This window comes from Mobula birostris, chromosome 9 (genome assembly GCF_030028105.1).
Source record: "Mobula birostris isolate sMobBir1 chromosome 9, sMobBir1.hap1, whole genome shotgun sequence".
Taxonomy (NCBI): domain Eukaryota; kingdom Metazoa; phylum Chordata; class Chondrichthyes; order Myliobatiformes; family Myliobatidae; genus Mobula; species Mobula birostris.
In genome coordinates, this window is record NC_092378.1 from 157,865,440 (window position 1) to 157,890,394 (window position 24,955).

Here is a 24,955-nt window from a genome sequence, read left to right on the forward strand (position 1 = left end):
TGATCTCGGACACAGACCCCAGACTCTGATCCCAGACTCTGACCCAAGACTCTGACTCCTGACTCTGATTCTAGACACTGACCCCAGTCACTGACACCAGACTCTGATCCCAGACTCTGACCCGAGACTCTGACCCCTGACTCTGATCCCAGACACTGACCCCAGACTCTGATCCCAGACACTGACCCAAGACACTGAACCCAGACTCTGACCCCAGACTCTGATCCCAGACTCTGATCCCGTACACTGACCCCAGACTCTGATCCGAGACACTGACCTCAGACTGATCCCAGACTCTGACCCCAGACTCTGATCCCAGGCACTGACCCCAGACTCTAATCCCAGACACTGACCCCAGACTCTGATCCCAGACACTGACATCAGACATATCCCAGACTCTGATCCCAGATTCTGATCCCAGACACTGACCCCATACTCTGATCCGAGACACTGACCAAAGACACTGACCCCTGACTCTGATCACAGACAATGACCCCAGATTCTGATCCCAGACACTGACATCAGACAGATCCCAGACTCTGATCCCAGACTCTGATCCCAGATACTGATCCCAGTGACTGAACCCTTACTCTGATCCTAGACACAGACCCAAGACACTGACGCTGGACTCCGATCCCAGACACTGACCCAAGACACTGACTCCAGACTCTGATACCAGACACTGACCCAAGACACTGAACCTAGACTCTGCTCCCAGATACTGATCCCGGACACTGACCCCAGACTCTGATCCCAAACTCTGACCCAAGACTCTGACCCCTGACTCTGATTCCAGACACTGACCCCAGACTATGATCCCAGACTCTGACCCAAGACACTGACCCAAGACACTGACCACAGACTCTGATCCCAGACACTGACCCCAGAACTCTGATCCCAGGCACTGACCCCAGACTCTAATCCCAGACACTGACCTCAGACGCTGATCCCAGACACTGACATCAGACTGATCCCAGACACTGACTCCTTACTCTGATCCTAGACACAGACCCAAGACACTGACGCTGGACTCCGATCCCAGACACTGACCCAAGACACTGACTCCAGACTCTGATCCCAGATACTGACCACAGACTTTGATGCCAGGCACTGACCCCAGACTCGAATCCCAGACAGTGACCTCAAACTCTGATCCTAGACATTGAATTCAGACTGATCCCAGACTCTGACCCCAGACTCTGATCCCAGATACTGATCCCAGACACTGACCCCATACTCTGATCCGAGACACTGACCAAAGACACTGACCCCTGACTCTGATCACAGACAGTGACCCCAGACTCTGATCCCGGACACTGACCCCAGACTCTGATCCCAGACTCTGACCCAAGATACTGACCCAAGACACTGACCATAGACTCTGCTCCCAGACACTGATCCCGGACACTACCCCAGACTCTGATACCAGACACTGACACAAGACACTGAACCTAGACTCTGCTTCCAGACACTGATCTCGGACACAGACCCCAGACTCTGATCCCAGACACTGTCCCCAGAACTCTGATCCCAGGCACTGACGCCAGACTCTAATCCCAGACAATGACCCCAGACTCTGATCCCAGACACTGACATCAGACAGATCCCAGACTCTGATCCCAGATACTGATCCCAGTGACTGACCCCTTACTCTGATCCTAGACACAGACCCAAAACACTGACGCTGGACTCCGATCCCAGACACTGACCCAAGACACTGACTCCAGACTCTGATGCCATACACTGACCCAAGACACTCACCCCAGACTCTGATCCCAGACACTGAACCAAGACACTGACCCCAGACTCTGATCACAGACACTGATCGAAGACACTGACTCCAGACTCTGATCCCAGACACTGACCTAAGACACTGAACCCAGACTCTGCTCCCAGACACTGATCCCGGACACTGAGCCCAGACTCTGATCTCAGACCCTGACCCAAGACACTGACCTAAGACACTGACTCCAAACTCTGATCCCAGACACTGACCCCAGACTCTGATCCCAGACTCTGACCCAGGACACTGACCCAAGACACTGACACCAGACTCTGATCCCAGACACTGACCCAAGACACTGACCCAGGACACTGACCCCAGACTCTGATCCCAGACACTGACCTAAGACACTGAACCCAGACGCTGACCCCAGACTCTGATCTCGGACACTGACCCCAGACTCTGACCCAAGATACTGACCCAAGACACTGACAAAAGACACTGACTCCAAAATCTGATACCAGACACTGACCCAAGACACTGAACCTAGACTCTGCTCCCAGACACTGATCCCGGATACTGACCCCAGACTCTGATCCCAGACTCTGAACCAGGACACTGACCCCAGACTCTGATCCCAGACTCTGAACCAGGACACTGACCCCAGACTCTGATCCCAGACACTGACCCAAGACACTGAACCCAGACTCTGACCCCAGACTCTGATCCCAGACACTGACCCCACACTATGATCCCAGACTCTGACCCAAGACACTGAGCACAGACTCTGATCCCAGACACTGACCCCAGAACTCTGATCCCAGGCTCTGACCCCAGACTCTAATCCCAGACACTGACCCCAGACTCTGATCCCAGACACTGACATCAGACTGATCCCAGACACTGATCCCTTACTCTGATCCTAGACACTGACCAAAGACACTGACGCCGGACTCTGATCCCAGGTTCTGAACTCAGACTGATCCCAGACTCTGCCCCCAGACTCTGATTCCAGATACTGATTATGGACACTGACCTGAGACTCTGATCCCAGAATCTGACCCAAGACTCTGACCCCTGATGCTGATCCCAGACACTGACCCAGGACACTGACCCAAGACACTGACACCAGACTCTGATCCCAGACACTGACCCAAGACACTGACCCCAGACTCTGATCCCAGACTCTGACCCAAGACAGTGACCTAAGACACTGACTCCAAACTCTGATACCAGACACTGACCCAAGACACTGAACCTAGACTCTGCTCCCAGACACTAATCCCGGACACTGACCCCAGACTCTGATCCCAAACTCTGACCCAAGACTCTGACCCCTGACTCTGATTCCAGGCACTGACCCCAGACTCTGATTCCAGACTCTGACCCAGGACACTGACACCAGACTCTGATCCCAGACACTGACCCAAGACACTGAACACAGACTCTGACCCCAGACTCTGATCCCGGACACTGACCCCAGACTATGATCCCAGACTCTGACCCAAGACACTGACCCAAGACACTGACCACAGACTCTGATCCCAGACACTGACCCAAGACACTGAACCTAGACTTTGCTCCCAGACACCTATCCTGGACACTGACCCCAGACTCTGATCCCAGACTCTGACCCAAGACTCTGACCCCTGACTCTGATCCCAGACATTGACCCCAGACTCTGATCCCAGACTCTGACCCAGGACACTGAGCCCAGACTCTGATCCCAGACACGGATGCAAGACACTGAACCCAGACTCTGACCCCAGACTCTGATCCAGGACACTGACCCCAGACTATGATCCCACTCTGACCCAAGACACTGACCACAGACTCTGATCCCAGACACTGACCACAGACCTCTGATCCCAGGCACTGACCCCAGACTCTAATCCCAGACACTGAGCCCAGACACTTATCACCGACACTGACATCAGACTGATCCCAGACTCTGATCCTAGACTCTGATCCCAGATACTGATCCCAGAAATTGACCCCATACTCTGATCCTAGACACTGACCAAAGACACTGACGCCGGACTCTGATCCAAGGCACTGAACTCAGACTGATCCCAGACTCTGACCCCAGTCTCTGATCCCAGATACTGATCCCGGACACTGACCCCAGACTCTGTTCCCAGAATCTGACCCAAGACACTGACACCTGACTCTGATCACAGACAGTGACCCCAGACTATGATCCCAGAGTCTGACCCAAGACACTGACCACAGACTCTGCTCCCAGATACATACCCCAGTACTCTGATCCCAGGCACTGACCCCAGACTCTAATCCCAGACACTAAACACAGACTCTGATCCCAGACACAGACATCAGACTGATCCCAGACTCTGATCCCAGATACTGATCCCTTACTCTGATCCTAGACACAGACCCAAGACACTGACGCTGGACTCCGATCCCAGACACTGACCCAAGACACTGACTCCAGACTCTGATCCCAGATACTGACCACAGACTTTGATACCAGGCACTGACCCCAGACTCGAATCCCAGACAGTGACCCCAAACTCTGATCCTAGACATTGAATTCAGACTGATCCCAGACTCTGACCCCAGACTCTGATCCCAGATACTGATCCCAGACACTGACCCCATACTCTGATCCGAGACACTGACCAAAGACACTGACCCCTGACTCTGATCACAGACAGTGACCCCAGACTCTGACCCCAGACTCTGATCCCGGACACTGACCCCAGACTCTGATCCCAGACTCTGACCCAAGATACTGACCCAAGACACTGACCATAGACTCTGCTCCCAGACACTGATCCCGAACACTTACCCCAGACTCTGATACCAGACACTGACACAAGACACTGAACCTAGACTCTGCTTCCAGACACTGATCTCGGACACAGACCCCAGACTCTGATCCCAGACTCTGACCCAAGACTCTGACTCCTGACTCTGATTCTAGACACTGACCCCAGTCACTGACACCAGACTCTGATCCCAGACTCTGACCCGAGACTCTGACCCCTGACTCTGATCCCAGACACTGACCCCAGACTCTGATCCCAGACACTGACCCAAGACACTGAACCCAGACTCTGACCCCAGACTCTGATCCCAGACTCTGATCCCGTACACTGACCCCAGACTCTGATCCGAGACACTGACCTCAGACTGATCCCAGACTCTGACCCCAGACTCTGATCCCAGGCACTGACCCCAGACTCTAATCCCAGACACTGACCCCAGACTCTGATCCCAGACACTGACATCAGACATATCCCAGACTCTGATCCCAGATTCTGATCCCAGACACTGACCCCATACTCTGATCCGAGACACTGACCAAAGACACTGACCCCTGACTCTGATCACAGACAATGACCCCAGATTCTGATCCCAGACACTGACATCAGACAGATCCCAGACTCTGATCCCAGACTCTGATCCCAGATACTGATCCCAGTGACTGAACCCTTACTCTGATCCTAGACACAGACCCAAGACACTGACGCTGGACTCCGATCCCAGACACTGACCCAAGACACTGACTCCAGACTCTGATACCAGACACTGACCCAAGACACTGAACCTAGACTCTGCTCCCAGATACTGATCCCGGACACTGACCCCAGACTCTGATCCCAAACTCTGACCCAAGACTCTGACCCCTGACTCTGATTCCAGACACTGACCCCAGACTCTGATTCCAGACTCTGACCCAGGACACTGACACCAGACTTTGATCCCAGACACTGACCCAAGACACTGAACCCAGACTCTGACCCCAGACTCTGATCCCGGACACTGACCCCAGACTATGATCCCAGACTCTGACCCAAGACACTGACCACAGACTCTGATCCCAGACACTGACCCCAGAACTCTGATCCCAGGCACTGACCCCAGACTCTAATCCCAGACACTGACCTCAGACGCTGATCCCAGACACTGACATCAGACTGATCCCAGACACTGACTCCTTACTCTGATCCTAGACACAGACCCAAGACACTGACGCTGGACTCCGATCCCAGACACTGACCCAAGACACTGACTCCAGACTCTGATCCCAGATACTGACCACAGACTTTGATGCCAGGCACTGACCCCAGACTCGAATCCCAGACAGTGACCTCAAACTCTGATCCTAGACATTGAATTCAGACTGATCCCAGACTCTGACCCCAGACTCTGATCCCAGATACTGATCCCAGACACTGACCCCATACTCTGATCCGAGACACTGACCAAAGACACTGACCCCTGACTCTGATCACAGACAGTGACCCCAGACTCTGATCCCGGACACTGACCCCAGACTCTGATCCCAGACTCTGACCCAAGATACTGACCCAAGACACTGACCATAGACTCTGCTCCCAGACACTGATCCCGGACACTACCCCAGACTCTGATACCAGACACTGACACAAGACACTGAACCTAGACTCTGCTTCCAGACACTGATCTCGGACACAGACCCCAGACTCTGATCCCAGACACTGTCCCCAGAACTCTGATCCCAGGCACTGACGCCAGACTCTAATCCCAGACAATGACCCCAGACTCTGATCCCAGACACTGACATCAGACAGATCCCAGACTCTGATCCCAGATACTGATCCCAGTGACTGACCCCTTACTCTGATCCTAGACACAGACCCAAAACACTGACGCTGGACTCCGATCCCAGACACTGACCCAAGACACTGACTCCAGACTCTGATCCCAGACACTGAACCAAGACACTGACCCCAGACTCTGATCACAGACACTGATCGAAGACACTGACTCCAGACTCTGATCCCAGACACTGACCTAAGACACTGAACCCAGACTCTGCTCCCAGACACTGATCCCGGACACTGAGCCCAGACTCTGATCCCAGACACTGTCCCCAGAACTCTGATCCCAGGCACTGACGCCAGACTCTAATCCCAGACAATGACCCCAGACTCTGATCCCAGACGCTGACATCAGACAGATCCCAGACTCTGATCCCAGATACTGATCCCAGTGACTGACCCCTTACTCTGATCCTAGACACAGACCCAAAACACTGACGCTGGACTCCGATCCCAGACACTGACCCAAGACACTGACTCCAGACTCTGATGCCATACACTGACCCAAGACACTCACCCCAGACTCTGATCCCAGACACTGAACCAAGACACTGACCCCAGACTCTGATCACAGACACTGATCGAAGACACTGACTCCAGACTCTGATCCCAGACACTGACCTAAGACACTGAACCCAGACTCTGCTCCCAGACACTGATCCCGGACACTGAGCCCAGACTCTGATCCCAGACCCTGACCCAAGACACTGACAAAAGACACTGACTCCAAAATCTGATACCAGACACTGACCCAAGACACTGAACCTAGACTCTGCTCCCAGACACTGATCCCGGATACTGACCCCAGACTCTGATCCCAGACTCTGAACCAGGACACTGACCCCAGACTCTGAACCCAGACTCTGAACCAGGACACTGACCCCAGACTCTGATCCCAGACACTGACCCAAGACACTGAACCCAGACTCTGACCCCAGACTCTGATCCCAGACACTGACCCCACACTATGATCCCAGACTCTGACCCAAGACACTGAGCACAGACTCTGATCCCAGACACTGACCCCAGAACTCTGATCCCAGGCTCTGACCCCAGACTCTAATCCCAGACACTGACCCCAGACTCTGATCCCAGACACTGACATCAGACTGATCCCAGACACTGATCCCTTACTCTGATCCTAGACACTGACCAAAGACACTGACGCCGGACTCTGATCCCAGGTTCTGAACTCAGACTGATCCCAGACTCTGATCCCAGACTCTGATTCCAGATACTGATTATGGACACTGACCTGAGACTCTGATCCCAGAATCTGACCCAAGACTCTGACCCCTGATGCTGATCCCAGACACTGACCCAGGACACTGACCCAAGACACTGACACCAGACTCTGATCCCAGACACTGACCCAAGACACTGACCCCAGACTCTGATCCCAGACTCTGACCCAAGACAGTGACCTAAGACACTGACTCCAAACTCTGATACCAGACACTGACCCAAGACACTGAACCTAGACTCTGCTCCCAGACACTGATCCCGGACACTGACCCCAGACTCTGATCCCAAACTCTGACCCAAGACTCTGACCCCTGACTCTGATTCCAGGCACTGACCCCAGACTCTGATTCCAGACTCTGATCCAGGACACTGACACCAGACTCTGATCCCAGACACTGACCCAAGACACTGAACACAGACTCTGACCCCAGACTCTGATCCCGGACACTGACCCCAGACTATGATCCCAGACTCTGACCCAAGACACTGACCCAAGACACTGACCACAGACTCTGATCCCAGACACTGACCCAAGACACTGAACCTAGACTTTGCTCCCAGACACCTATCCTGGACACTGACCCCAGACTCTGATCCCAGACTCTGACCCAAGACTCTGACCCCTGACTCTGATCCCAGACATTGACCCCAGACTCTGATCCCAGACTCTGACCCAGGACACTGAGCCCAGACTCTGATCCCAGACACGGATGCAAGACACTGAACCCAGACTCTGATCCAGGACACTGACCCCAGACTATGATCCCACTCTGACCCAAGACACTGACCACAGACTCTGATCCCAGACACTGACCACAGACCTCTGATCCCAGGCACTGACCCCAGACTCTAATCCCAGACACTGAGCCCAGACACTTATCACCGACACTGACATCAGACTGATCCCAGACTCTGATCCTAGACTCTGATCCCAGATACTGATCCCAGAAATTGACCCCATACTCTGATCCTAGACACTGACCAAAGACACTGACGCCGGACTCTGATCCAAGGCACTGAACTCAGACTGATCCCAGACTCTGACCCCAGTCTCTGATCCCAGATACTGATCCCGGACACTGACCCCAGACTCTGTTCCCAGAATCTGACCCAAGACACTGACACCTGACTCTGATCACAGACAGTGACCCCAGACTATGATCCCAGAGTCTGACCCAAGACACTGACCACAGACTCTGCTCCCAGATACATACCCCAGTACTCTGATCCCAGGCACTGACCCCAGACTCTAATCCCAGACACTAAACACAGACTCTGATCCCAGACACAGACATCAGACTGATCCCAGACTCTGATCCCAGATACTGATCCCTTACTCTGATCCTAGACACAGACCCAAGACACTGACGCTGGACTCCGATCCCAGACACTGACCCAAGACACTGACTCCAGACTCTGATCCCAGATACTGACCACAGACTTTGATACCAGGCACTGACCCCAGACTCGAATCCCAGACAGTGACCCCAAACTCTGATCCTAGACATTGAATTCAGACTGATCCCAGACTCTGACCCCAGACTCTGATCCCAGACACTGACCCCATACTCTGATCCGAGACACTGACCATAGACACTGACCCCTGACTCTGATCACAGACAGTGACCCCAGACTCTGACCCCAGACTCTGATCCCGGACACTGACCCCAGACTCTGATCCCAGACTCTGACCCAAGATACTGACCCAAGACACTGACCATAGACTCTGCTCCCAGACACTGATCCCGAACACTTACCCCAGACTCTGATCCCAGACTCTGACCCAAGACTCTGACCCCTGACTCTGATTCTAGACACTGACCCCAGTCACTGACACCAGACTCTGATCCCAGACTCTGACCCGAGACTCTGACCCCTGACTCTGATCCCAGACACTGACCCAAGACACTGAACCCAGACTCTGACCCCAGTCTCTGACCCCAGACTCTGATCCCAGACTCTGATCCCGTACACTGACCCCAGACTCTGATCCGAGACACTGACCTCAGACTGATCCCAGACTCTGACCCCAGACTCTGATCCGAGACACTGACCTCAGACTGATCCCAGACTCTGACCCCAGACTCTGATCCCAGGCACTGACCCCAGACTCTAATCCCAGACACTGACCCCAGACTCTGATCCCAGACACTGACATCAGACAGATCCCAGACTCTGATCCTAGACTCTGATCCCGGACTCTGATCCCAGATTCTGATCCCAGACACTGACCCCATACTCTGATCCGAGACACTGACCAAAGACACTGAACCCTGACTCTGATCACAAACAATGACCCCAGACTCTGACCCCAGACTCTGATCCCGGACACTGACCCCAGACTCTGATCCCAGACTCTGACCCAAGATACTGACCCAAGACACTGACCATAGACTCTACTCCCAGACACTGATCCCGGACACTTACCCCAGACTCTGATACCAGACACTGACACAAGACACTGAACCTAGACTCTGCTTCCAGACACTGATCTCGGACACAGACCCCAGACTCTGATCCCAGACTCTGACCCAAGACTCTGACCCCTGACTCTGATCCCAGACACTGACCAAAGACACTGACGCCGGACTCTGATCCAAGGCACTGAACTCAGATTGATCCCAGACTCTGACCCCAGTCTCTGATCCCAGATACTGATCCCGGACACTGACCCCAGACTCTGTTCCCAGAATCTGACCCAAGACACTGACACCTGACTCTGATCACAGACAGTGACCCCAGACTATGATCCCAGAGTCTGACCCAAGACACTGACCACAGACTCTGCTCCCAGATACATACCCCAGTACACTGATCCCAGGCACTGACCCCAGACTCTAATCCCAGACACTAAACACAGACTCTGATCCCAGACACAGACATCAGACTGATCCCAGACTCTGATCCCAGATACTGATCCCTTACTCTGATCCTAGACACAGACCCAAGACACTGACGCTGGACTCCGATCCCAGACACTGACCCAAGACACTGACTCCAGACTCTGATCTCAGATACTGACCACAGACTTTGATACCAGGCACTGACCCCAGACTTGAATCCCAGACAGTGACCCCAAACTCTGATCCTAGACATTGAATTCAGACTGATCCCAGATTCTGACCCCAGACTCTGATCCCAGATACTGATCCCAGACACTGACCCCATACTCTGATCCGAGACACTGACCAAAGACACTGACCCCTGACTCTGATCACAGACAGTGACCCCAGACTCTGATCCCGGACACTGACCCCAGACTCTGATCCCAGACTCCGACCCAAGATACTGACCCAAGACACTGACCATAGACTCTGCTCCCAGACACTGATCCCGAACACTTACCCCAGACTCTGATACCAGACACTGACACAAGACACTGAACCTAGACTCTGCTTCCAGACACTGATCTCGGACACAGACCCCAGACTCTGATCCCAGACTCTGACCCAAGACTCTGACCCCTGACTCTGATTCTAGACACTGACCCCAGTCACTGACACCAGACTCTGATCCCAGACTCTGACCCGAGACTCTGACCCCTGACTCTGATCCCAGACACTGACCCCAGACTCTGATCCCAGACACTGACCCAAGACACTGAACCCAGACTCTGACCCCACACTCTGATCCCAGACTCTGATCCCGTACACTGACCCCAGACTCTGATCCGAGACACTGACCTCAGACTGATCCCAGACTCTGACCGCAGACTCTGATCCCAGGCACTGACCCCAGACTCTGATCCCAGACACTGACATCAGACAGATCCCAGACTCTGATCCCAGACTCTGATCCCGGACTCTGATCCCAGATTCTGATCCCAGACACTGACCCCATACTCTGATCCGAGACACTGACCAAAGACACTGACCCCTGACTCTGATCACAGACAATGACCCCAGACTCTGACCCCAGACTCTGATCCCGGACACTGACCCCAGACTCTGATCCCAGACTCTGACCCAAGATACTGACCCAAGACACTGACCATAGACTCTACTCCCAGACACTGATCCCGGACACTTACCCCAGACTCTGATACCAGACACTGACACAAGACACTGAACCTAGACTCTGCTTCCAGACACTGATCTCGGACACAGACCCCAGACTCTGATCCCAGACTCTGACCCAAGACTCTGACCCCTGACTCTGATCCTAGACACTGACCCCAGTTACTGACACCAGACTCTGATCCCAGACGCTGACCCGAGACTCTGACCCCTGACTCTGATCCCAGACACTGACCCCAGACTCTGATCCCAAAAACTGACCCAAGACACTGAACCCAGACTCTGACCCCAGACTCTGATTCCAGACACTGTCCCAAGACACTGAACCCAGTCTCTGACCCCAGACTCTGATCCCGGACACTGACCCCAGACTATGATCCCAGACTCTGACCCAAGATACTGACCCATGACACTGACCACAGACTCTGATCCCAGGCACTGACCCCAGACTCTAATCCCAGACACTGACCCAAGACACTGACCCCAGACTCTGATCCCAGACACTGTCCCAAGACACTGCCCACAGACTCTGATCCCAGACTCTGACCCAGGACTTGACCCCAGAGCCTGATCCCAGACACTGACCCAAGACAATGACCCCCGAAACTGATCACAGACACTGACCCCAGACTCTGATCCCGGACACTGACCCCAGATTCTGATCTCAAACACTGACCCCAGACTATGAAACCAGGCACTGACCGAAGACAATGACCCCAGACTCTGATCCCAGACACTGACCCAAGACATTGACCCCAGATGCTGATCTCAGACACTGACCCAAGACGCTGATCCCAGACTCTGATCCCGTACACTGACCCCAGACTCTGATCCGAGACACTGACCTCAGACTGATCCCAGACTTGGTCCCCAGACTCTGATCCCAGACACTGACCCCAGAATCCTATCCCAGACACTGACTCCAGACTTCCATCCCAAGACACTGACTCCAAATTCTGATACCAGACACTGACCCAAGACACTGAACCTAGACTCTGCTCCCAGACTCTGATCCCAGAGTCTGACCCAGGACACTGACCCCAGACACTGACCCAAGACACTGAACCCAGACTCTGATCCCGGACACTGACCCCAGACTATGATCCCAGACTCTGACCAAAGACACAGACCCAAGACACTCACTCCAGACTCTGATCCCAGACATTTACACCAGACTTTGATACCAGGTACTGACCCCAGACTCGAATCCCAGACGGTGACCCCAAACTCTGATCCCAGACACTGAACTCAGACTGATCCCAGACTCTGACCCCAGACTCTGATCCCAGATACTGATCCCAGAAATTGACCCCATACTCTGATCCTAGATACTGACCAAAGACACTGACGCCGGACTCTGATCCCAGGCACTGAACTCAGTCTGATCCCAGACTCTGACCCCAGTCTCTGATTCCAGATACTGATCCCGGACACTGACCCCAGACTCTGATCCCAGAATCTGACCCAAGACACTGACCCCTGATTCTGATCACAGACAGTGACCACAGACTATGATCCCAGACTCTGACCCAAGTCACTGACCACAGACTCTGATCCCAGACACTGACCCCAGTACTCTGATCCCAGGCACTGACCCCAGACTCTAATCCCAGACCCTATCCCCAGACTCTGATCCCAGACACTGACCCCAGAACTCTGATCCCAGATACTGATCCCAGTGACTGAACCCTTTCTCTGATCCTAGACACAGACCCAAGACACTGACGCTGGACTCCGATCCCAGACACGGACCCAAGACACTGACTCCAGACTCTGATCCCAGACACTGAACCAAGACACTGACCCCAGACTCGAATCCCAGACAGTGACCCCAAACTCTGATCCCAGACACTGAACTCAGACTGATCCCAGACTCTGACCCCAGACTCTGATCCCAGATACTGATCCGAGAAATTGAGACCATACTCTGATCCTAGACACTGACCAAAGACACTGACGCCGGACTCTGATCCCAGGCACCGAACTCAGACTGATCCCAGACTCTGACCCCAGTCTCTGATCCCAGATACTGACCCCGGACACCGACCCCTGACTCTGATCCCAGAATCTGACCCATGACACTGACCCCTGACTCTGATCACAGACAGTGACCCCAGACTATGATCCCAGACTCTGACCCAAGACACTGACCACAGACTCTGATCCCAGGCACTGACCCTAGACTCTAATCCCAGACACTATCCCCAGACTCTGATCCCAGACACTGACATCAGACTAATTCCAGACTCTGATCCTAGACTCTGATCCCAGATACTGATCCCAGTGACTGACCCCTTACTCTGATCCTAGACACAGACCCAAGACACTGACGCTGGACTCCGATCCCCGACACTGACCCAAGACACTGACTCCAGACTCTGATGCCATACACTGACCCGAGACACTCACCCCAGACTCTGATCCCAGACACTGAACCAAGACACTGACCCCAGACTCTGATCACAGACACTGTCCCAAGACACTGCCCACAGACTCTGATCCCAGACTCTGACCGAGGACTTGACCCCAGAGCCTGATCCCAGACACTGACCCCCGAAACTGATCACAGACACTGACACCAGACTCTGATCCAGACTCTGACCCCGGACACTGACCCCAGATTCTGATCTCAGACACTGACCCCAGACTATGAAACCAGGCACTGACCGAAGACAATGACCCCAGACTCTGATCCCAGACACTGACCCAAGACATTGACCCCAGATGCTGATCTCAGACACTGACCCAAGACTCTGATCCGAGACACTGACCTCAGACTGATCCCAGACTCAGACCCCAGACTCTGATCCCAGACACTGACCCCAGAATCCTATCCCAGACACTGACTCCATACTCCGATCCCAAGACACTGACTCCAAACTCTGATACCAGACACTGACCCAAGACACTGAACTTAGACTCTGCTCCCAGACACTGATCCCAGACACTGACCCCAGACTCTGATCCCAGACTCTGATCCCGGACACTGACCCCAGACTATGATCCCAGACTCTGACCCAAGACACTCACTCTAGACTCTGATCCCAGACATTGACCCCAGACTTTGATACCAGGTACTGACCCCAGACTCGAATCCCAGACAGTGACCCCAAACTCTGATCCCAGACACTGAACTCAGCCTGATCACAGACTCTGACCCCAGACTCTGATCCCAGATACTGATCCCAGAAATTGACCCTGTACTCTGATCCTAGACACTGACCAAAGACACTGACGCCGGATTCTGATCCCAGGCACCGATCTCAGACTGATCCCAGACTCTGACCCCAGTCTCTGATCCCAGATACTGATCCCGGACACTGACCTCTGACTCTGATCCCAGAATCTGACCCAAGACACTGACCCCTGACTCTGATCACAGACAGTGACCACAGACTATGATCCCAGACTCTGACCGAAGTCACTGACCACAGACTCTGATCCCAGACACTGACCCCAGTACTCTGATCCCAGGCACTGACCCCAGACTCTAATCCCAGACACTATCCCCAGACTCTGATCACAGACACTGACCCCAGAACTCTGATCCCAGGCACTGACCCCAGAACTCTGATCCCAGGCACTGACCCCAGACTCTAATCCCAGACAATGACCCCAGACTCTGATCCCAGACACTGACATCAGACAGATCCCAGACTCTGATCCCAGATACTGATCCCAGTGACTGACCCCTTACTCTGATGCTAGACACAGACCCAAGACACTGACGCTGGACTCCGATCCCAGACACTGACCCAAGACACTGACTCCAGACTCTGATGCCATACAGTGACCCAAGACACTCACCCCAGACTCTCATCCCAGACACTGAACCAAGACACTGACCCCAGACTCTGATCACAGACACTGATCCAAGACACTGACTCCAGACTCTGATCCCAGGCACTGATCCCAGACTCTAATCCCAGACACTGACCCAAGACACTGACCCCAGACTGTGATCCCAGACACTGTCCCAAGACACTGCCCCCAGAGTCTGATCCCAGACTCTGACCCAGGACTTGACCCCAGATTCTGATCCCAGACACTGACTCAAGACAATGACCCAAGATTCTGATCCCAGACTCTGATCCCGTACACTGACCCCAGACTCTGATCCGAGACACTGACCTCAGACTGATCCCAGACACTGACTCAAGACACTGACCCAAGACTCTGATCCCGTACACTGACCCCAGACTCTGATCCGAGACACTGACCTCAGACTGATCCCAGACTCTGAACCCAGACTCTGATCCCAGACACTGACACCAGAATCTTATCCCAGACACTGACTCCAAATTCTGATACCAGACACTCACCCAAGACACTGAACCTAGACTCTGCTCCCAGACACTGATCCCAGACAATGACCCCAGACTCTGATCCCAGACTCTGACCCAAGACTCTGAACCCTGACTCTGATCCCAGACACTGACCCGAGACTCTGATCCTAGACTCTGACCCAGGACACTGACCCGAGACTCTGATCCCAGACACTGACCCAAGACACTGAACCCAGACTCTGATCCCAGACTCTGATCCCGGACACTGACCCCAGACTATGATCCCAGACTTTGACACAAGATGCAGACCAAAGACACTCACTCCGGACTCTGATCCCAGGCATTGACCCCAGACTCTGATCCCAGATGCTGATCCCGGACACTGACCCCAGGCTCTGATCCCAGAATCTGACCCAAGACTCTGACCCCTGACTCTGATCACAGAGAGTGACCCCAGACTCTGACACCAGACTCTGATCCTGGACACTGATCCCAGACTCCGATCCCAGACTCTGACCCAAGATACTGACCCAAGACACTGACCCTAGACTCTGCTCCCAGACACTGATCCCGGACACTGACCCCAGACTCTGATCCGAGACACTGACCTCAGACTGATCCCAGACTCGGACCCCAGACTCTGATCCCAGACACTGACCCCAGAATCCTATCCCAGACACTGACTCCAGACTCCGATCCCAAGACACTGACTCCAAACTCTGATACCAGACACTGACCCAAGACACTGAACCTAGACTCTGCTCCCAGACACTGATCCCAGACACTGACCCCAGTCTCTGATCCCAGACTCTGACCCAAGACACTGACCACAGACTCTGATCCCAGACACTGACCCCAGTACTCTGATCCCAGGCACTGACATCAGACTGATTCCAGACTCTGATCCCAGATACTGATCCCAGTGACTGACCCCTTACTCTGATCCTAGACACAGACCCAAGACACTGACGCTGGACTCCGATCCCCGACACTGACCCAAGACACTGACTCCAGACTCTGATGCCATACACTGACCCGAGACACTCACCCCAGACTCTGATCCCAGACACTGAACCAAGACACTGACCCCAGACTCTGATCACAGACACTGTCCCAAGACACTGCCCACAGACTCTGATCCCAGACTCTGACCGAGGACTTGACCCCAGAGCCTGATCCCAGACACTGACCCCCGAAACTGATCACAGACACTGACACCAGACTCTGATCCAGACTCTGACCCCGGACACTGACCCCAGATTCTGATCTCAGACACTGACCCCAGACTATGAAACCAGGCACTGACCGAAGACAATGACCCCAGACTCTGATCCCAGACACTGACCCAAGACATTGACCCCAGATTCTGATCTCAGACACTGACCCAAGACTCTGATCCCAGACTCTGATCCCGTACACTGACCCCAGACTCTGATCCGAGACACTGACCTCAGACTGATCCCAGACTCAGACCCCAGACTCTGATCCCAGACACTGACCCCAGAATCCTATCCCAGACACTGACTCCAGACTCCGATCCCAAGACACTGACTCCAAACTCTGATACCAGACACTGACCCAAGACACTGAACTTAGACTCTGCTCCCAGACACTGATCCCAGACACTGACCCCAGACTCTGATCCCAGACTCTGACCCAAGACTCTGAACCCTGACTCTGATCCCAGACACTGACCCGAGACTCTGATCCTAGACTCTGACCCAGGACACTGACCCGAGACTCTGATCCCAGACACTGACCCAAGACACTGAACCCAGACTCTGATCCCAGACTCTGATCCCGGACACTGACCCCAGACTATGATCCCAGACTTTGACCCAAGATGCAGACCAAAGACACTCACTCCAGACTCTGATCCCAGGCATTGACCCCAGACTCTGATCCCAGATGCTGATCCCGGACACTGACCCCAGGCTCTGATCCCAGAATCTGACCCAAGACTCTGACCCCTGACTCTGATCACAGAGAGTGACCCCAGACTCTGACACCAGACTCTGATCCCGGACACTGATCCCAGACTCCGATCCCAGACTCTGTCCCAAGATACTGACCCAAGACACTGACCCGAGACTCTGCTCCCAGACACTGATCCCGGACACTGACCCCACACTCTGATCCGAGACACTGACCTCAGACTGATCCCAGACTCGGACCCCAGACTCTGATCCCAGACACTGACCCCAGAATCCTATCCCAGACACTGACTCCAGACTCCGATCCCAAGACACTGACTCCAAACTCTGATACCAGACACTGACCCAAGACACTGAACCTAGACTCTGCTCCCAGACACTGATCCCAGACACTGACCCCAGTCTCTGATCCCAGACTCTGACCCAAGACTCTGACCCCTGACTCTGATCCCAGACACTGACCCCAGACTCTGATCCTAGACACTGAACCAAGACACTGACCCCAGACTCTGATCACAGACACTGTCCCAAGACACTGCCCACAGACTCTGATCCCAGACTCTGACCGAGGACTTGACCCCAGAGCCTGATCCCAGACACTGACCCCCGAAACTGATCACAGACACTGACACCAGACTCTGATCCAGACTCTGACCCCGGACACTGACCCCAGATTCTGATCTCAGACACTGACCCCAGACTATGAAACCAGGCACTGACCGAAGACAATGACCCCAGACTCTGATCCCAGACACTGACCCAAGACATTGACCCCAGATGCTGATCTCAGACACTGACCCAAGACTCTGATCCGAGACACTGACCTCAGACTGATCCCAGACTCAGACCCCAGACTCTGATCCCAGACACTGACCCCAGAATCCTATCCCAGACACTGACTCCAGACTCCGATCCCAAGACACTGACTCCAAACTCTGATACCAGACACTGACCCAAGACACTGAACCTAGACTCTGCTCCCAGACACTGATGCCAGACACTGACCCCAGACTCTGATCCCAGACTCTGACCCAAGACTCTGACCCCTGACTCTGATCCCAGACACTGACGCCAGACTCTGATCCCAGACTTTGACCCAGGACACTGACACCAGACTCTGATTCCAGACACTGACCCAAGACACTGAACCCAGACTCCGACCCCAGACTCTGATCCCGGACACTGACCCCAGACTATGATCCCAGACTCTGACCCAAGACACTCACTCCAGACTCTGATCCCAGACATTGACCCCAGACTTTGATACCAGGTACTGACCCCAGACTCGAATCCCAGACAGTGACCCCAAACTCTGATCCCAGACACTGAACTCAGCCTGATCACAGACTCTGACCCCAGACTCTGATCCCAGATACTGATCCCAGAAATTGACCCTATACTCTGATCCTAGACACTGACCAAAGACACTGACGCCGGATTCTGATCCCAGGCACCGATCTCAGACTGATCCCAGACTCTGACCCCAGTCTCTGATCCCAGATACTGATCCCGGACACTGACCTCTGACTCTGATCCCAGAATCTGACCCAAGACACTGACCCCTGACTCTGATCACAGACAGTGACCACAGACTATGATCCCAGACTCTGACCGAAGTCACTGACCACAGACTCTGATCCCAGACACTGACACCAGTACTCTGATCCCAGGCACTGACCCCAGACTCTAATCCCAGACACTATCCCCAGACTCTGATCACAGACACTGACCCCAGAACTCTGATCCCAGGCACTGACCCCAGAACTCTGATCCCAGGCACTGACCCCAGACTCTAATCCCAGACAATGACCCCAGACTCTGATCCCAGACACTGACATCAGACAGATCCCAGACTCTGATCCCAGATACTGATCCCAGTGACTGACCCCTTACTCTGATGCTAGACACAGACCCAAGACACTGACGCTGGACTCCGATCCCAGACACTGACCCAAGACACTGACTCCAGACTCTGATGCCATACAGTGACCCAAGACACTCACCCCAGACTCTCATCCCAGACACTGAACCAAGACACTGACCCCAGACTCTGATCACAGACACTGATCCAAGACACTGACTCCAGACTCTGATCCCAGGCACTGATCCCAGACTCTAATCCCAGACACTGACCCAAGACACTGACCCCAGACTGTGATCCCAGACACTGTCCCAAGACACTGCCCCCAGAGTCTGATCCCAGACTCTGACCCAGGACTTGACCCCAGATTCTGATCCCAGACACTGACTCAAGACAATGACCCAAGATTCTGATCCCAGACTCTGATCCCGTACACTGACCCCAGACTCTGATCCGAGACACTGACCTCAGACTGATCCCAGACTCTGAACCCAGACTCTGATCCCAGACACTGACACCAGAATCTTATCCCAGACACTGACTCCAAATTCTGATACCAGACACTCACCCAAGACACTGAACCCAGACTCTGCTCCCAGACACTGATCCCAGACAATGACCCCAGACTCTGATCCCAGACTCTGACCCAAGACTCTGAACCCTGACTCTGATCCCAGACACTGACCCGAGACTCTGATCCTAGACTCTGACCCAGGACACTGACCCGAGACTCTGATCCCAGACACTGACCCAAGACACTGAACCCAGACTCTGATCCCAGACTCTGATCCCGGACACTGACCCCAGACTATGATCCCAGACTTTGACCCAAGATGCAGACCAAAGACACTCACTCCGGACTCTGATCCCAGGCATTGACCCCAGACTCTGATCCCAGATGCTGATCCCGGACACTGACCCCAGGCTCTGATCCCAGAATCTGACCCAAGACTCTGACCCCTGACTCTGATCACAGAGAGTGACCCCAGACTCTGACACCAGACTCTGATCCTGGACACTGATCCCAGACTCCGATCCCAGACTCTGACCCAAGATACTGACCCAAGACACTGACCCTAGACTCTGCTCCCAGACACTGATCCCGGACACTGACCCCAGACTCTGATCCGAGACACTGACCTCAGACTGATCCCAGACTCGGACCCCAGACTCTGATCCCAGACACTGACCCCAGAATCCTATCCCAGACACTGACTCCAGACTCCGATCCCAAGACACTGACTCCAAACTCTGATACCAGACACTGACCCAAGACACTGAACCTAGACTCTGCTCCCAGACACTGACCCCAGTCTCTGATCCCAGACTCTGACCCAAGACACTGACCACAGACTCTGATCCCAGACACTGACCCCAGTACTCTGATCCCAGGCACTGACATCAGACTGATTCCAGACTCTGATCCGAGATACTGATCCCAGTGACTGACCCCTTACTCTGATCCTAGACACAGACCCAAGACACTGACGCTGGACTCCGATCCCCGACACTGACCCAAGACACTGACTCCAGACTCTGATGCCATACACTGACCCGAGACACTCACCCCAGACTCTGATCCCAGACACTGAACCAAGACACTGACCCCAGACTCTGATCACAGACACTGTCCCAAGACACTGCCCACAGACTCTGATCCCAGACTCTGACCGAGGACTTGACCCCAGAGCCTGATCCCAGACACTGACCCCCGAAACTGATCACAGACACTGACACCAGACTCTGATCCAGACTCTGATCCCGGACACTGACCCCAGATTCTGATCTCAGACACTGACCCCAGACTATGAAACCAGGCACTGACCGAAGACAATGACCCCAGACTCTGATCCCAGACACTGACCCAAGACATTGACCCCAGATTCTGATCTCAGACACTGACCCAAGACTCTGATCCCAGACTCTGATCCCGTACACTGACCCCAGACTCTGATCCGAGACACTGACCTCAGACTGATCCCAGACTCAGACCCCAGACTCTGATCCCAGACACTGACCCCAGAATCCTATCCCAGACACTGACTCCAGACTCCGATCCCAAGACACTGACTCCAAACTCTGATACCAGACACTGACCCAAGACACTGAACTTAGACTCTGCTCCCAGACACTGATCCCAGACACTGACCCCAGACTCTGATCCCAGACTCTGACCCAAGACTCTGAACCCTGACTCTGATCCCAGACACTGATCCGAGACTCTGATCCTAGACTCTGACCCAGGACACTGACCCGAGACTCTGATCCCAGACACTGACCCAAGACACTGAACCCAGACTCTGATCCCAGACTCTGATCCCGGACACTGACCCCAGACTATGATCCCAGACTTTGACCCAAGATGCAGACCAAAGACACTCACTCCAGACTCTGATCCCAGGCATTGACCCCAGACTCTGATCCCAGATGCTGATCCCGGACACTGACCCCAGGCTCTGATCCCAGAATCTGACCCAAGACTCTGACCCCTGACTCTGATCACAGAGAGTGACCCCAGACTCTGACACCAGACTCTGATCCCGGACACTGATCCCAGACTCCGATCCCAGACTCTGTCCCAAGATACTGACCCAAGACACTGACCCTAGACTCTGCTCCCAGACACTGATCCCGGACACTGACCCCAGACTCTGATCCGAGACACTGACCTCAGACTGATCCCAGACTCGGACCCCAGACTCTGATCCCAGACACTGACCCCAGAATCCTATCCCAGACACTGACTCCAGACTCCGATCCCAAGACACTGACTCCAAACTCTGATACCAGACACTGACCCAAGACACTGAACCTAGACTCTGCTCCCAGACACTGATCCCAGACACTGACCCCAGTCTCTGATCCCAGACTCTGACCCAAGACTCTGACCCCTGACTCTGATCCCAGACACTGACCCCAGACTCTGATCCTAGACACTGACCCAGGACACTGACACCAGACTCTGATTTCAGACACTGACCCAAGACACTGAACCCAGACTCTGATCCCAGACTCTGATCCCGGACACTGACCCCAGACTATGATCCCAGACTCTGAGCCAAGACACTTACTCCAGACTCTGATCCCAGACATTGACCCCAGACTTTGATACCAGGTACTGACCCCAGACTCCAATCCCAGACAGTGACCCCAAACTCTGATCCCAGACACTGAACTCAGACTGATCCCAGACTCTGACCCCAGACTCTGATCCCAGATACTGATCCGAGAAATTGACCCCATACTCTGATCCTAGACACTGAGCAAAAACACTAACGCCGGACTCTGATCCCAGGCACCGAACTCAGACTGATCCCAGACTCTGACCCCAGTCTCTGATCCCAGATACTGACCCCGGACACCGACCCCTGACTCTGATCACAGACAGTGACCCCAGACTATGATCCCAGACTCTGACCCAAGACACTGACCACAGACTCTGATCCCAGACACTGACCCCAGTACTCTGATCCCAGGCACTGACCCCAGACTCTAATCCCAGACACTATCCCCAGACTCTGATCCCAGACACTGACATCAGACTGATTCCAGACTCTGATCCCAGATACTGATCCCAGTGACTGACCCCTTACTCTGATCCTAGACACAGACCCAAGACACTGACGCTGGACTCCGATCCCAGACACTGACTCCAGACTCTGATGCCATACACTGACCCGAGACACTCACCCCAGACTCTGATCCCAGACACTGAACCAAGACACTGACCCCAGACTCTGATCACAGACACTGTCCCAAGACACTGCCCACAGACTCTGACCGAGGACTTGACCCCAGAGCCTGATCCCAGACACTGACCCCCGAAACTGATCACAGACACTGACACCAGACTCTGATCCAGACTCTGACCCCGGACACTGACCCCAGATTCTGATCTCAGACACTGACCCCAGACTATGAAACCAGGCACTGACCGAAGACAATGACCCCAGACTCTGATCCCAGACACTGACCCAAGACATTGACCCCAGATTCTGATCTCAGACACTGACCCAAGACTCTGATCCCAGACTCTGATCCCGTACACTGACCCCAGACTCTGATCCGAGACACTGACCTCAGACTGATCCCAGACTCAGACCCCAGACTCTGATCCCAGACACTGACCCCAGAATCCTATCCCAGACACTGACTCCAGACTCTGATCCCAAGACACTGACTCCAAACTCTGATACCAGACACTGACCCAAGACACTGACGCCAGACTCTGATCCCAGACACTGATGCCAGACACTGACCCCAGACTCTGATCCCAGACTCTGACCCAAGACTCTGACCCCTGACTCTGATCCCAGACACTGACGCCAGACTCTGATCCCAGATACTACCAGGTACTGACCCCAGACTTGAATCCCAGACAGTGACCCCAAACTCTGATCCCAGACACTGAACTCAGACTGATCACAGACTCTGACCCCAGACTCTGATCCCAGATACTGATCGCAGAAATTGACCCTATACTCTGATCCTAGACACTGACCAAAGACACTGACGCCGGATTCTGATCCCAGGCACCGATCTCAGACTGATCCCAGACTCTGACCCCAGTCTCTGATCCCAGATACTGATCCCGGACACTGACCTCTGACTCTGATCCCAGAATCTGACCCAAGACACTGACCCCTGACTCTGATCACAGACAGTGACCACAGACTATGATCCCAGACTCTGACCGAAGTCACTGACCACAGACTCTGATCCCAGACACTGACCCCAGTACTCTGATCCCAGGCACTGACCCCAGACTCTAATCCCAGACACTATACCCAGACTCTGATCACAGACACTGACCCCAGAACTCTGATCCAGGCACTGACCCCAGACTCTAATCCCAGACAATGACCCCAGACTCTGATCCCAGACACTGACATCAGACAGATCCCAGACTCTGATCCCAGATACTGATCCCAGTGACTGACCCCTTACTCTGATGCTAGACACAGACCCAAGACACTGACGCTGGACTCCGATCCCAGACACTGACCCAAGACACTGACTCCAGACTCTGATGCCATACACTGACCCAAGACACTCACCCCAGACTCTGATCCCAGACACTGAACCAAGACACTGACCCCAGACTCTGATCACAGACACTGATCGAAGACACTGACTCCAGACTCTGATCCCAGACACTGACCTAATACACTGACCCCAGAATCTGATCCCAGGCACTGATCCCAGACTCTAATCCCAGACACTGACCCCAGACTGTGATCCCAGACACTGTCCCAAGACACTGCCCCCAGAGTCTGATCCCAG